At 40.1% G+C, this 13,881-nt stretch overlaps 1 non-coding gene across 1 annotated transcript; it reads right to left on the bottom strand.

The window, feature by feature from the left end:
* Positions 1-2,888: 2,888 nt before the first annotated feature.
* Positions 2,889-2,996, bottom strand: LOC148574693 (small nucleolar RNA R71). Its single transcript, XR_015905962.1, has one exon. It is a non-coding gene; the product is annotated as a small nucleolar RNA R71 (small nucleolar RNA).
* Between the last annotated feature and the right edge of the window lie 10,885 nt (positions 2,997-13,881).

The raw sequence follows: 13,881 nt of genomic DNA, 5'->3' as shown, positions 1-13,881 counted from the left end.
ATGCCCTTGCATAAAGCCAGCCATGGAAAGGAGTAAGACTGATTGGATGAAGATAGCAGGAAAGCAGAGGTTCAGAGGAACGAAAAGCATCTCCATTCGCTTATCTGAAATTCCTACCAATGATTTACATAAGTATCTCTATCCCTATTTTATTATATAATATTCGAAAACAACATTATCACTTTATATCCTCCTGACTGAGATTTACAAGGTGACCATAGCTTGCTTCATACCAACAATCTCCGTGGGATTCGACCCTTACTCACGTAAGGTATTACTTGGACGACCCAGTGCACTTGCTGGTTAGTTGTATCGAAGTTGTGACAATTATGAATTAAGATCAAAGCACCAAGCTTTGGAGCCATTACCAGGGATTGTTCGAGCCTGGACATCACAATTTCGTGCACCAAGTTTTTGGCGCCGTTGCCGGGGATTGTTCGAGTTTGGACAACTGACGGCTCATCTTGTTGCTCAGATTAGGTAATTTTCTTTTCGTTTTGTTTTCAAAAAAATCTTTCAAAAATATTTTCAAAAATCTCTCATATGTTTTCGAAAAAAAAAAAAAATAAAAATGTTTTCAAAAATTTATTCAAAATTTTTAAGAATGAATTATAGTGTTTCATGAAGCATGTGAAGCCTGGCTGGCTGTAAAGTCATGTCTAAATTCATTTGGACTGAGGCTTGCAATTTGTTATCAAGAGCAACTTAGTTGTTGCTCATCCACCTGCTGCTGATCCATGATCACCTGCTGAAGCTTGGCTGGCCATTGGCCATGTCTAGTGTTTTGGACTGGAGCTTTCATTGAAAGCTTGGCTGGCTAGTGAGCCATGTCTAATTCCTGGACTGAAGCTTTAGACTAACATGGCAAGATTCCTGGAATTCATATTAAAAATTTTGGAATCCTTATTTTTCTTTTTCAATTAATTTTCGAAAATTCAAAAAAAAAAAAAAATTAGAAAATCATAAAAATCAAAAATATTTTTGTGTTTCTTGTTTGAGTCTTGAGTCATATCATAAGTTTGGTGTCACTTGCATGTGCATCTTGCATTTTTTCGAAAATATCATGCATTCATAGTGTTCTTCATGATCTTCAAGTTGTTCTTGGTAAGTCTTCTTGTTTGATCTTGATGATTTTTTGTTTTGTGTCTTTCCATGTTTATCATATGCATTCTTGAATTCTTAGTGTCTAAGCATTAAAGAATTCTAAGTTTGGTGTCTTGCATGTTTTATTTGCATTAAAAATTTTTCAAAAATATGTTCTTGATGTTCATCTTGACATTTAAAGTGTTCTTGATGTTCATCTTGACACTCATATCATTCATGCATGCATTCATTGTTTTGATCTAAAAATTTCATGTATTGCATCATTTTTCTTGTTTTTCTCTTGCATCATAAAAATTCAAAAATAAAAAAAAATATCTTTCCCTTTTTCTCTCATCAAATTCGAAAATTGAGTTGACTTTTTCAAAAATTTTTAAAAATCAAATTGTTTCTTATGAGTCAAATCAAATTTTCAATTTGAAAATCTTATCTTTTTCAAAATCTTTTTCAAAAATCAAATCTTTTTCAAAATTCTTAGTTATTTTCGAAAATTCCAAAAATATTTTTCAAAAATCTTTTTCTTATTTTTATACCAAATTTTCGAAAATAACATAATCAATTAATGTTTTGATTCAAAAATTTGAAGTTTGTTACTTGCTTGTTAAGAAAGATTCAAACTTTAAGTTCTAGAATCATATCTTGTGATTTCTTATGAATCAAGTCATTAATTGAGATTTTAAAAATCAAATCTTTTTCAAAAACTAATTTCTATCATATCTTTTCAAAAAATATCTTCTCAACTTATCTTTTTCAAAAATATCTTTTCAAAATATCTTTCCTAACCTCCTAACTTCCTATCTTTTCAAAATTTGTTTCAACTAACTAACTAACTTTTTGTTTGTTTCTTAACTTTTTCAAAACTACCTAACTAACTCTCTCTCTCTCTAATTTTCGAAAATATCTTCCCTCTTTTTCAAAAATTTCTTTTTTTATTAACTAATTATTTTTATTTTTAAATTTTAAAAAAAATTTTTCGAAAATTTCCAAGATTTTTTTAAAAAAACCATTTTTCAAAAATCACTAACTCTTTTTCAAAATAATTTTCGAAAATTATTCCTCCCCCATCCTATTCTATTTATTCATTCATATCCTAACATCTCATCTCACATCTCTTCCATCCGTACAGTTGTGTTTCTTCCTTTACATCACATTCTTTGTCTCCCCCTCTTTTCTTCCACTCACAAAGGGATCCCTATATTATGGTATAAAGGATCTCTATTATTATTATTTTTCTGTGCCTTCTTCTTTGTCATATGAGCAGGAGCAAGGATAAGAACATTCTTGTGGAAGCAGATCCAGAACCGGAAAGGACTCTGAAGAGAAAATTAAGAGAAGCTAAAATACAACAATCCAGAGATAACCTTTCAGAAATTTTCAAACAGGAAGAGGAGATGGCAGCCGAAAATAATAATAATGTAAGGAAGATGCTTGGTGACTTCACTGCACCTAATTCCAATTTACATGGAAGAAGCATCTCCATTCCTGCCATTGGAGCAAACAACTTTGAGCTGAAACCTCAATTAGTTTTTCTGATGCAGCAGAACTGCAAGTTTCATGGACTTCCATCTGAAGATCCTTTTCAGTTCTTAACTGAATTCTTGCAGATATGTGATACTGTTAAGACTAATGGAGTAGATCCTGAAGTCTACAGGCTCATACTTTTCCCTTTTGCTGTAAGAGACAGAGCTAGATTATGGTTGGATTCTCAACCCAAAGACAGCCTGAACTCTTGGGATAAGCTGGTCACGGCTTTCTTAGCCAAGTACTTTCCTCCTCAAATGCTGAGCAAGCTTAGAGCTGATGTTCAAACCTTCAGACAAAAAGAAGGTGAATCCCTCTATGAAGCTTGGGAAAGATACAAACAGTTGACCAAAAAGTGTCCTTCTGACATGCTTTCAGAATGGACCATCCTGGATATATTCTATGATGGTTTATCTGAGCTATCAAGGATGTCACTGGACACTTCTGCAGGTGGATCCATTCACCTAAAGAAAACGCCTGCAGAAGCTCAAGAACTCATTGACATGGTTGCTAATAACCAGTTCATGTACACTTCTGAAAGGAATCCTGTGAGTAATGGGACGCCTATGAAGAAGGGAGTTCTTGAAGTTGATACTCTGAATGCCATATTGGCTCAGAATAAAATATTGACTCAGCAAGTCAATATGATTTCTCAGAGTCTGAATGGAATGCAAGCTGCATCCAACAGTACTCAAGAGGCTTCTTATGAAGAAGAAGCCTATGATCCTGAGAACCCTGCAATAGCAGAGGTGAATCATTTAGGTGAACCTTATGGAAACACCTATAACTCATCATGGAGAAATCATCCAAATTTCTCATGGAAGGATCAAAAGCCCCAACAAGGCTTTAATAATGGTGGAAGAAACAGGTTTAGCAATAGCAAACCTTTTCCATCATCAACTCAGCAACAGACAGAGAACTCTGAACAAAATGCTTCTAATTTAGCAAATCTAGTCTCTGATCTATCTAAGGCCACTGTAAGTTTCATGAATGAAACAAGGTCTTCCATTAGAAATTTGGAGGCACAAGTGGGCCAGCTGAGTAAAAGGATCACTGAAATCCCTCCTAGTACTCTCCCAAGCAATACAGAAGAGAACCCAAAAGGAGAGTGCAAGGCCATTGACATAAGCGCCATGGCCGAACCTGTGAGGAGAGGAGAGGACGTGAATCCCAAGGAGGAAGACCTCCTGGGACGTCCAGTGATCAATAAGGAGCTTCCCTCTGAGGAACCAAAGGACTCTGAGGCTCATCTAGAGACCATAGAGATTCCATTGAACCTCCTTATGCCCTTCATGAGCTCTGATGAGTATTCCTCTTCTGAAGAGAATGAGGATGTCACTGAAGAGCAAACTGCCAAGTTTCTTGGTGCAATCATGAATCTCAATGCCAAATTATTTGGCATTGATACTTGGGAAGTTGAACCTCCCTTGTTCATCAATGAACTAAGTGATCTGGATCAACTGACATTACCTCAGAAGAGACAGGATCCTGGAAAGTTCATAATACCCTGCACCATAGGCACCATGATCTTTAAGGCTCTGTGTGACCTTGGTTCAGGAATAAACCTCATGCCCCTCTCTGTAATAGAGAAACTGGGAATCTATGGGGTGCAAGCTGCTAAAATCTCACTGGAGATGGCAGACAGCTCAAGAAAACAGGCTTATGGACAAGTAGAAGATGTATTAGTAAAGGTTGAGGGCCTTTACATACCTACTGATTTCATAGTCCTGGATACTGGAAAGAAAGAGGATGAATCCATCATCCTAGGAAGACCTTTCCTGGCCACAGCAAGAGCTGTGATTGATGTTGACAGAGGTGAAATAGTCCTTCAATGGAATGAGAACTCCCTTGTATTCAAAACTCAAGGATCTCCCTCTGCAACCATGGAGAGGAAGCGGCAAAAGCTTCTCTCAAAGCAGAGTCAACCAGAGCCCCCACAGTCAAACTCTAAGTTTGGTGTTGGGAGGCCACAACCAAACTCTAAGTTTGGTGTTGAACTCCCATATCCAAACTCTAAGTTTGGTGTTGGAGAGTCTCAACAAAGCTCTGCACATCTGTGAGGCTCCATGAGAGCCCACTGTCAAGCTATTGACATTAAAGAAGCGCTTGTTGGGAGGCAACCCAATGTTTATCTAATTCTTATTTTTATTGTTTTTCATGTTTTCTTAGGTTCATGATCATGTAAAGTCACAAAATAAATAGAAAAATTGAAAACGGAATCAAAAAAACAGCAGAAGAAAAATTACACCCTGGAGGAGCATCTGTCTGGCGTTCAGCGCCAGAACAGAGCATGGTTCTGGCGCTGAACGCCCAAAATGGGCAGCTTTTGGGCGCTGAACGCCAGAACAGGCATGGTTCTGGCGTTCAACGCCAGAAATGGCACACAGATGGGCGTTGAACGCCCAAAATGGCCACCAACCTGGCGCTGAACGCCCAGAGTTGGGTACAAAGGCATTTTTACATGCCTAATGGTGCAGGGATGTAAATGCCTTGACACCTTAGGATCTGTGGACCCCACAGGATCCACTCAGGATCTGTGGACCCCACAGGATCCCCACCTACCTCCACTCACTTCTTCTCACCACTCTCTTTCACACAACCCCACAAACACTCTTCCCTAAAAACCCCTCACCAATCACCTCAATCTCTCTTCCCCACTAAACCTTCACCACTCACATCCATCTCCTCTTCCCCATAAACCTACCTCATAAACTCCACCTACCTTCAAAATTCAAAACCAATTTCCCACCCAAACCCACCCATATGGCCGAACCTTAACCCCCCTTCCTTCCCTATATAAAGACCTCCATTCTTCATCAAATTCACACAACACATCCCTCTACACTCCTCTTGGCCGAAACTACATCTCCATCTCCCTCTCCATATTTCTTCTTCTTCTTCTTCTATTCTTTTGTTTATTGCTCGAGGGCGAGCAATATTCTAAGTTTGGTGTGGTAAAAGCATAGCTTTTTTGTTTTTCCATTACCATTGATGGCATCTAAGACCGGAGAATCCTCTAGAAGAGGGAAGGGGAAGACAAAAGCTTCCACATCCGAGTCATGGGAGATGGAAAGGTTCATCTCCAAAGCCCATCAAGACCACTTCTATGATGTTGTGGCCAAGAAGAAGGTGATCCCTGAGGTCCCTTTTAAACTCAAAAGAAATGAGTATCCGGAGATCCGACATGAAATTCAAAGAAGAGGTTGGGAAGTTCTAACAAATCCCATCCAACAAGTCGGCATCCTAATGGTTCAAGAGTTCTATGCCAATGCATGGATCACCAAGAACCATGATCAAAGTAAGAACCCGGATCCAAAGAACTATGTTACAATGGTTCGGGGGAAATACTTAGATTTTAGTCCGGAGAATGTGAGGTTGGCGTTCAACTTGCCATACATGGAAGAGAACGCACGCCCCTACACAAGGAGAGTCAACTTTGATCAAAGGTTGGACCAAGTCCTTATGGACATATGTGTAGAAGGAGCTCAATGGAAGATTGACTCCAAAGGCAAGCCGGTTCAACTAAGAAGATTGGACCTCAAGCCTATAGCTAGAGGATGGTTGGAGTTTATTCAATGCTCAATCATTCCCACTAGCAACCGGTCTGAGGTTACTATAGACCGGGCCATCATGATCCATAGCATCATGATTGGAGAAGAGGTGGAAGTTCATGAGATTATACCTCAAGAACTCTACAAGGTGGCTGACAAGTCCTCCACTATGGCAAGGTTAGCCTTCCCTCACCTCATTTGCCACCTATGCAATTCAGCTGGGATTGACATAGAGGGAGATATCCTCATCAAAGAGGACAAGCCCATCACTAAGAAAAAGATGGAGCAAGCAAGAGAGCCCAGTCATGGAGCTCAAGAGGCGCAAGAAGCTCATTTCCATGAGATCCCTGAGATGCCTCAAATGCACTTTCCTCCACAAAATTATTGGGAGCAAATCAACACCTCCCTAGGAGAATTGAGTTCCAATATGGGACAACTAAGGGTGGAACATCAAGAGCACTCCATCATGCTGCATGAAATAAGAGAAGATCAAAAGGCAATGAGGGAGGAGCAACAAAGACAAGGAAGAGACATAGAAGAGCTCAAGGACATCATTGGTTCCTCAAGAAGGAAACGCCACCATCACTAAGGTGGATTCATTCCTTGTTCTTCTTACTTCTGTTTTTCGTTTTCTATGTGCTTATCTATGTTTGTGTCCCCATTACATGATCATTAGTAGTTAGTAACTTTGTCTTAAAGATATGAATGTCCTATGAATCCATCACCTCTCTTAAAAGAAAAATGTTTTAATTCAAAAGAACAAGAAGTACATGAGTTTCGAATTTATCCTTGAACTTAGCTTAATTATATTGATGTGGTGACAATGCTTCTTGTTTTCTGAATGTATGCTTGAACAGTGCATATGTCTTTTAAAGTTGTTGTTTAAGAATGTTAAATATGTTGGCTCTTGAAAGAATGATGACTAGGAGACATGTTATTTGATAATCTGAAAAATCATAAAAATGATTCTTGAAGCAAGAAAAAGCAGCAAAAAAAACAAAGCTTGCAGAAAAAAAAAAAAAAAGAAAGAGAAAAAAATAGGCGAAAAAAAAATAGAAAGAAAAAGAAAAAGCAAGCAGAAAAAGCCAATAACCCTTAAAACCAAAAGGCAAGGGCAAATAAAAAGGATCTCAAGGCTTTGAGCATCAGTGGATAGGAGGGCCTAAAGGAATAAAATCCTGGTCTAAGCGGCTAAACCAAGCTGTCCCTAACCATGTGCTTGTGGCGTGTAGGTGTCAAGTGAAAACTTGAGACTGAGCGGTTAAAGTCAAGGTCCAAAGCAAAAAAAAGAGTGTGCTTAAGAACCCTGGACACCTCTAATTGGGGACTTTAGCAAAGCTGAGTCACAATCTGAAAAGGTTCACCCAATTATGTGTCTATGGCATTTATGTATCCGGTGGTAATACTGGAAAACAAAGTGCTTAGGGCCACGGCCAAGACTCATAAAGAAGCTGTGTTCAAGAATCATCATACTGAACTAGGAGAGTCAATAACACTATTTGAAATCTGAAGTTCCTATAGATGCCAATCATTCTGAACCTCAATGGATAAAGTGAGATGCCAAAACTATTCAAGAGGCAAAAAGCTATAAGTCCCGCTCATATGATTGAAGCTCTGTTTCATTGATAGTTTGGAATTTGTAGTATATTCTCTTCTTTTTATCCTATTTGATTTTCAGTTGCTTGGGGACAAGCAACAATTTAAGTTTGGTGTTGTGATGAGCGGATAATTTATACGCTTTTTGGCATTGTTTTTAGTATGTTTTTAGTAGAATCTAGTTATTTTTAGGGATGTTTTCATTAGTTTTTATGTTAAATTTACATTTCTGGACTTTACTATGAGTTTGTGTGTTTTTCTGTGATTTCAGGTATTTTCTGGCTGAAATTGAGGGACTTGAGCAGAAATCAGATTCAGAGGTTGAAAAAGGACTGCTGATGCTGTTGGATTCTGACCTCACTGCACTCAAAGTGGAATTTCTGGAGCTACAGAACTCGAAATGGCGCGCTTCCAATTGCGTTGGAAAGTAGACATCCAGGGCTTTCCAGCAATATATAATAGTCCATACTTTGGCCAAGAATTGACGACATAAACTGGCGTTCAACGCCAGTCTTCTGCCCAAATCTGGCGTCCAGCGCCAGAAAAGGATCCAAAACCAGAGTTGAACGCCCAAACTGGCACAGAAACTGGCGTTCAACTCCACAAATGGCCTCTGCACGTGCAACACTTAAGCTCAGCCCAAACACACACCAAGTGGGCCCCGGAAGTGGATTTATGCATCAATTACTTACTCATGTAAACCCTAGTGACTAGTTTATTATAAATAGGACCTCTTACTATTGTATTAGGAATCTTTGGTCTCAGTTTTATTCCATTGTTCATCTTTGGATTACCTTATGATCCTTTGATCACGTTTTAGAGGGCTGGCCATCTCGGCCATGCCTGGACCTTTCACTTATGTATTTTCAACGGTAGAGTTTCTACACTCCATAGATTAAGGTGTGGAGCTCTGCTGTTCCTCAAAGATTAATGCAAAGTACTACTGTTTTCTATTCAACTCTTCTTATTTCACTTCCAAGATATCCATTCGCACCCAAGAACGTGATGAAGGTGATGATTATGTGTGACGCTCATCATCCTTCTCCCTTATGAACGCGTGCCTGACAAACACTTCTGTTCTACATGAATTAAGCTAGAATGAGTATCTCTTAGATCTCCTAACCAGAATCTTCGTGGCGTAAGCTAGAATGATGGCGGCATTCAAGAGAATCCGGAAGGTCTAAACCTTGTCTGTGGTATTCTGAGTAGGATTCAATGATTGAATGACTGTGACGAGCTTCAAACTCGCGAGTGCTGGGCGTTAGTGACAGACGCAAAAGGAGGGTGAATCCTATTCCAGCATGATCGGGAACCGACAGATGAATAGCCGTGCCGTGATAGGGTGCGTGAGCATATTATTCACTGAGAGGAGGGGATGTAGCCACTGACAACGGTGATGCCCTTGCATAAAGCCAGCCATGGAAAGGAGTAAGACTGATTGGATGAAGATAGCAGGAAAGCAGAGGTTCAGAGGAACGAAAAGCATCTCCATTCGCTTATCTGAAATTCCTACCAATGATTTACATAAGTATCTCTATCCCTATTTTATTATATAATATTCGAAAACAACATTATCACTTTATATCCGCCTGACTGAGATTTACAAGGTGACCATAGCTTGCTTCATACCAACAATCTCCGTGGGATTCGACCCTTACTCACGTAAGGTATTACTTGGACGACCCAATGCACTTGTTGGTTAGTTGTATCGAAGTTGTGACAATTATGAATTAAGATCAAAGCACCAAGCTTTGGAGCCATTACCAGGGATTGTTCGAGCCTGGACATCACAATTTCGTGCACCAGTCCGGAAAGTCTAAACCTTGTCTGTGGTATTCCGAGTAGGACTCTGGGATTGAATGACTGTGATGAACTTCAAACTCGCGAGTGCTGGGCGTAGTGACAGACGCAAAAGGAGGGTGAATCCTATTCCAGTATGATCGAGAACCTCAGATGATTAGCCGTGCTGTGACAGAGCATTTGGACCATTTTCACAAGAGGATAGGATGCAGCCATTGGCAAGGGTGATGCCTTCAGACGATTAGCCATGCAGTGACAGCGCATCGGACCATTTTCCAGAGAGGATAAAAAGTAGCCATTGATAACGGTGATGTCCTTACATAAAGCCAACCATGGAAAGGAGTAAGACTGATTGGATGAAGACAGCAGGAAAGCAGAGGTTCAGAGGAACGAAAGCATCTCTATACCTTTATCTGAAATTCTCACCAATGATATACATAAGTATTCCTATCTTTATTTTTTATTTATTATTAATATTCGAAAACTCCATAACTATTTGATATCCGCCTGACTGAGATTTACAAGGTGACCATAGCTTGCTTCAAGCCGACAATCTCCGTGGGATCGACCCTTACTCACGTAAGGTTTATTACTTGGACGACCCAGTGCACTTGCTGGTTAGTTGTATCGAAGTTGTGACAATTATGAATTAAGATCAAAGCACCAAGCTTTGGAGCCATTACCAGGGATTGTTCGAGCCTGGACATCACAATTTCGTGCACCAGTCCGGAAAGTCTAAACCTTGTCTGTGGTATTCCGAGTAGGACTCTGGGATTGAATGACTGTGATGAACTTCAAACTCGCGAGTGCTGGGCGTAGTGACAGACGCAAAAGGAGGGTGAATCCTATTCCAGTATGATCGAAAACCTCAGATGATTAGCCGTGCTGTGACAGAGCATTTGGACCATTTTCACAAGAGGATAGGATGCAGCCATTGGCAAGGGTGATGCCTTCAGACGATTAGCCATGCAGTGACAGCGCATCGGACCATTTTCCAGAGAGGATAAAAAGTAGCCATTGATAACGGTGATGTCCTTACATAAAGCCAACCATGGAAAGGAGTAAGACTGATTGGATGAAGACAGCAGGAAAGCAGAGGTTCAGAGGAACGAAAGCATCTCTATACCTTTATCTGAAATTCTCACCAATGATATACATAAGTATTCCTATCTTTATTTTTTATTTATTATTAATATTCGAAAACTCCATAACTATTTGATATCCGCCTGACTGAGATTTACAAGGTGACCATAGCTTGCTTCAAGCCGACAATCTCCGTGGGATCGACCCTTACTCACGTAAGGTTTATTACTTGGACGACCCAGTGCACTTGCTGGTTAGTTGTATCGAAGTTGTGACAATTATGAATTAAGATCAAAGCACCAAGCTTTGGAGCCATTACCAGGGATTGTTCGAGCCTGGACATCACAATTTCGTGCACCAGTCCGGAAAGTCTAAACCTTGTCTGTGGTATTCCGAGTAGGACTCTGGGATTGAATGACTGTGATGAACTTCAAACTCGCGAGTGCTGGGCGTAGTGACAGACGCAAAAGGAGGGTGAATCCTATTCCAGTATGATCGAAAACCTCAGATGATTAGCCGTGCTGTGACAGAGCATTTGGACCATTTTCACAAGAGGATAGGATGCAGCCATTGGCAAGGGTGATGCCTTCAGACGATTAGCCATGCAGTGACAGCGCATCGGACCATTTTCCAGAGAGGATAAAAAGTAGCCATTGATAACGGTGATGTCCTTACATAAAGCCAACCATGGAAAGGAGTAAGACTGATTGGATGAAGACAGCAGGAAAGCAGAGGTTCAGAGGAACGAAAGCATCTCTATACCTTTATCTGAAATTCTCACCAATGATATACATAAGTATTCCTATCTTTATTTTTTATTTATTATTAATATTCGAAAACTCCATAACTATTTGATATCCGCCTGACTGAGATTTACAAGGTGACCATAGCTTGCTTCAAGCCGACAATCTCCGTGGGATCGACCCTTACTCACGTAAGGTTTATTACTTGGACGACCCAGTGCACTTGCTGGTTAGTTGTATCGAAGTTGTGACAATTATGAATTAAGATCAAAGCACCAAGCTTTGGAGCCATTACCAGGGATTGTTCGAGCCTGGACATCACAATTTCGTGCACCAGTCCGGAAAGTCTAAACCTTGTCTGTGGTATTCCGAGTAGGACTCTGGGATTGAATGACTGTGATGAACTTCAAACTCGCGAGTGCTGGGCGTAGTGACAGACGCAAAAGGAGGGTGAATCCTATTCCAGTATGATCGAAAACCTCAGATGATTAGCCGTGCTGTGACAGAGCATTTGGACCATTTTCACAAGAGGATAGGATGCAGCCATTGGCAAGGGTGATGCCTTCAGACGATTAGCCATGCAGTGACAGCGCATCGGACCATTTTCCAGAGAGGATAAAAAGTAGCCATTGATAACGGTGATGTCCTTACATAAAGCCAACCATGGAAAGGAGTAAGACTGATTGGATGAAGACAGCAGGAAAGCAGAGGTTCAGAGGAACGAAAGCATCTCTATACCTTTATCTGAAATTCTCACCAATGATATACATAAGTATTCCTATCTTTATTTTTTATTTATTATTAATATTCGAAAACTCCATAACTATTTGATATCCGCCTGACTGAGATTTACAAGGTGACCATAGCTTGCTTCAAGCCGACAATCTCCGTGGGATCGACCCTTACTCACGTAAGGTTTATTACTTGGACGACCCAGTGCACTTGCTGGTTAGTTGTATCGAAGTTGTGACAATTATGAATTAAGATCAAAGCACCAAGCTTTGGAGCCATTACCAGGGATTGTTCGAGCCTGGACATCACAATTTCGTGCACCAGTCCGGAAAGTCTAAACCTTGTCTGTGGTATTCCGAGTAGGACTCTGGGATTGAATGACTGTGATGAACTTCAAACTCGCGAGTGCTGGGCGTAGTGACAGACGCAAAAGGAGGGTGAATCCTATTCCAGTATGATCGAAAACCTCAGATGATTAGCCGTGCTGTGACAGAGCATTTGGACCATTTTCACAAGAGGATAGGATGCAGCCATTGGCAAGGGTGATGCCTTCAGACGATTAGCCATGCAGTGACAGCGCATCGGACCATTTTCCAGAGAGGATAAAAAGTAGCCATTGATAACGGTGATGTCCTTACATAAAGCCAACCATGGAAAGGAGTAAGACTGATTGGATGAAGACAGCAGGAAAGCAGAGGTTCAGAGGAACGAAAGCATCTCTATACCTTTATCTGAAATTCTCACCAATGATATACATAAGTATTCCTATCTTTATTTTTTATTTATTATTAATATTCGAAAACTCCATAACTATTTGATATCCGCCTGACTGAGATTTACAAGGTGACCATAGCTTGCTTCAAGCCGACAATCTCCGTGGGATCGACCCTTACTCACGTAAGGTTTATTACTTGGACGACCCAGTGCACTTGCTGGTTAGTTGTATCGAAGTTGTGAATGAAAAACGATTTATTAAGACGTGTGTACAGAGTTTCTGGCGCCGTTGCCTGAGATCACAATTTCGTGCACCAGATACCACTAAAGCTAGTCTTTCCTTTGGGAGTTGGCTAGGACTTGTGGAATCAAGTTGATTCATCCACTTGACTTTCCTCCACTATAGAGGTTAACTAAGTGGTAGCAATGGACAATTTTCATCACAATTGAGGAGGATAATGAGGATAGGACTTCCAATTCTCATAACCTTGCCAAGAGCCTTTCATAGTTATTAGTTTACTTTCAATTCCATTTACATTTCTTGTCTAAAATCTCAAAAACCCCAAATATAACTCATAACCAATAACAAGACACTTTATTGCAATTCCAAAGGAGAATGACCCGAGGTTTAAATACTTCGGTTTATAGATTTTAGGGGTTTGTACTTGTGACAAACAAATTTTTATATGAAAGGATTATTGTTGGTTTGGAAACTATACTTGCAACGAGAATTCATTTGTGAATTCTAAACCACACAAAAGATCTTCTCATCAAGTAGCCATATCCGGACTTGGGCTGGGTAATGTCGGGTTGCAGGTAGCCAACCGATGCATGAGCTCATGACTTGTGTAAGACCAAACATGCGTCATGCTTAGTTGCTACATTTCTTTTTTTGTGTCTGCTTACTTGTATATGTGACTGTTATACTATTATATACTTGTGATTGCATTTGTTTTTGTTATTGATTACTGTTGTAACCTTATAAATGATTAAACTTAGGCTGCTGACCCCCTTAGGTTTTTTGTATATTACCCTACTGG

The sequence above is a fragment of the Arachis ipaensis genome, chromosome B2 (assembly GCF_059453495.1).
Source record: "Arachis ipaensis isolate K30076 ecotype BB chromosome B2, ASM5945349v1, whole genome shotgun sequence".
NCBI classification, from domain to species: domain Eukaryota; kingdom Viridiplantae; phylum Streptophyta; class Magnoliopsida; order Fabales; family Fabaceae; genus Arachis; species Arachis ipaensis.
The sequence above is the reverse complement of the archived record's forward strand: the minus strand, read 5'-3'. Positions and strand labels throughout refer to the sequence as shown.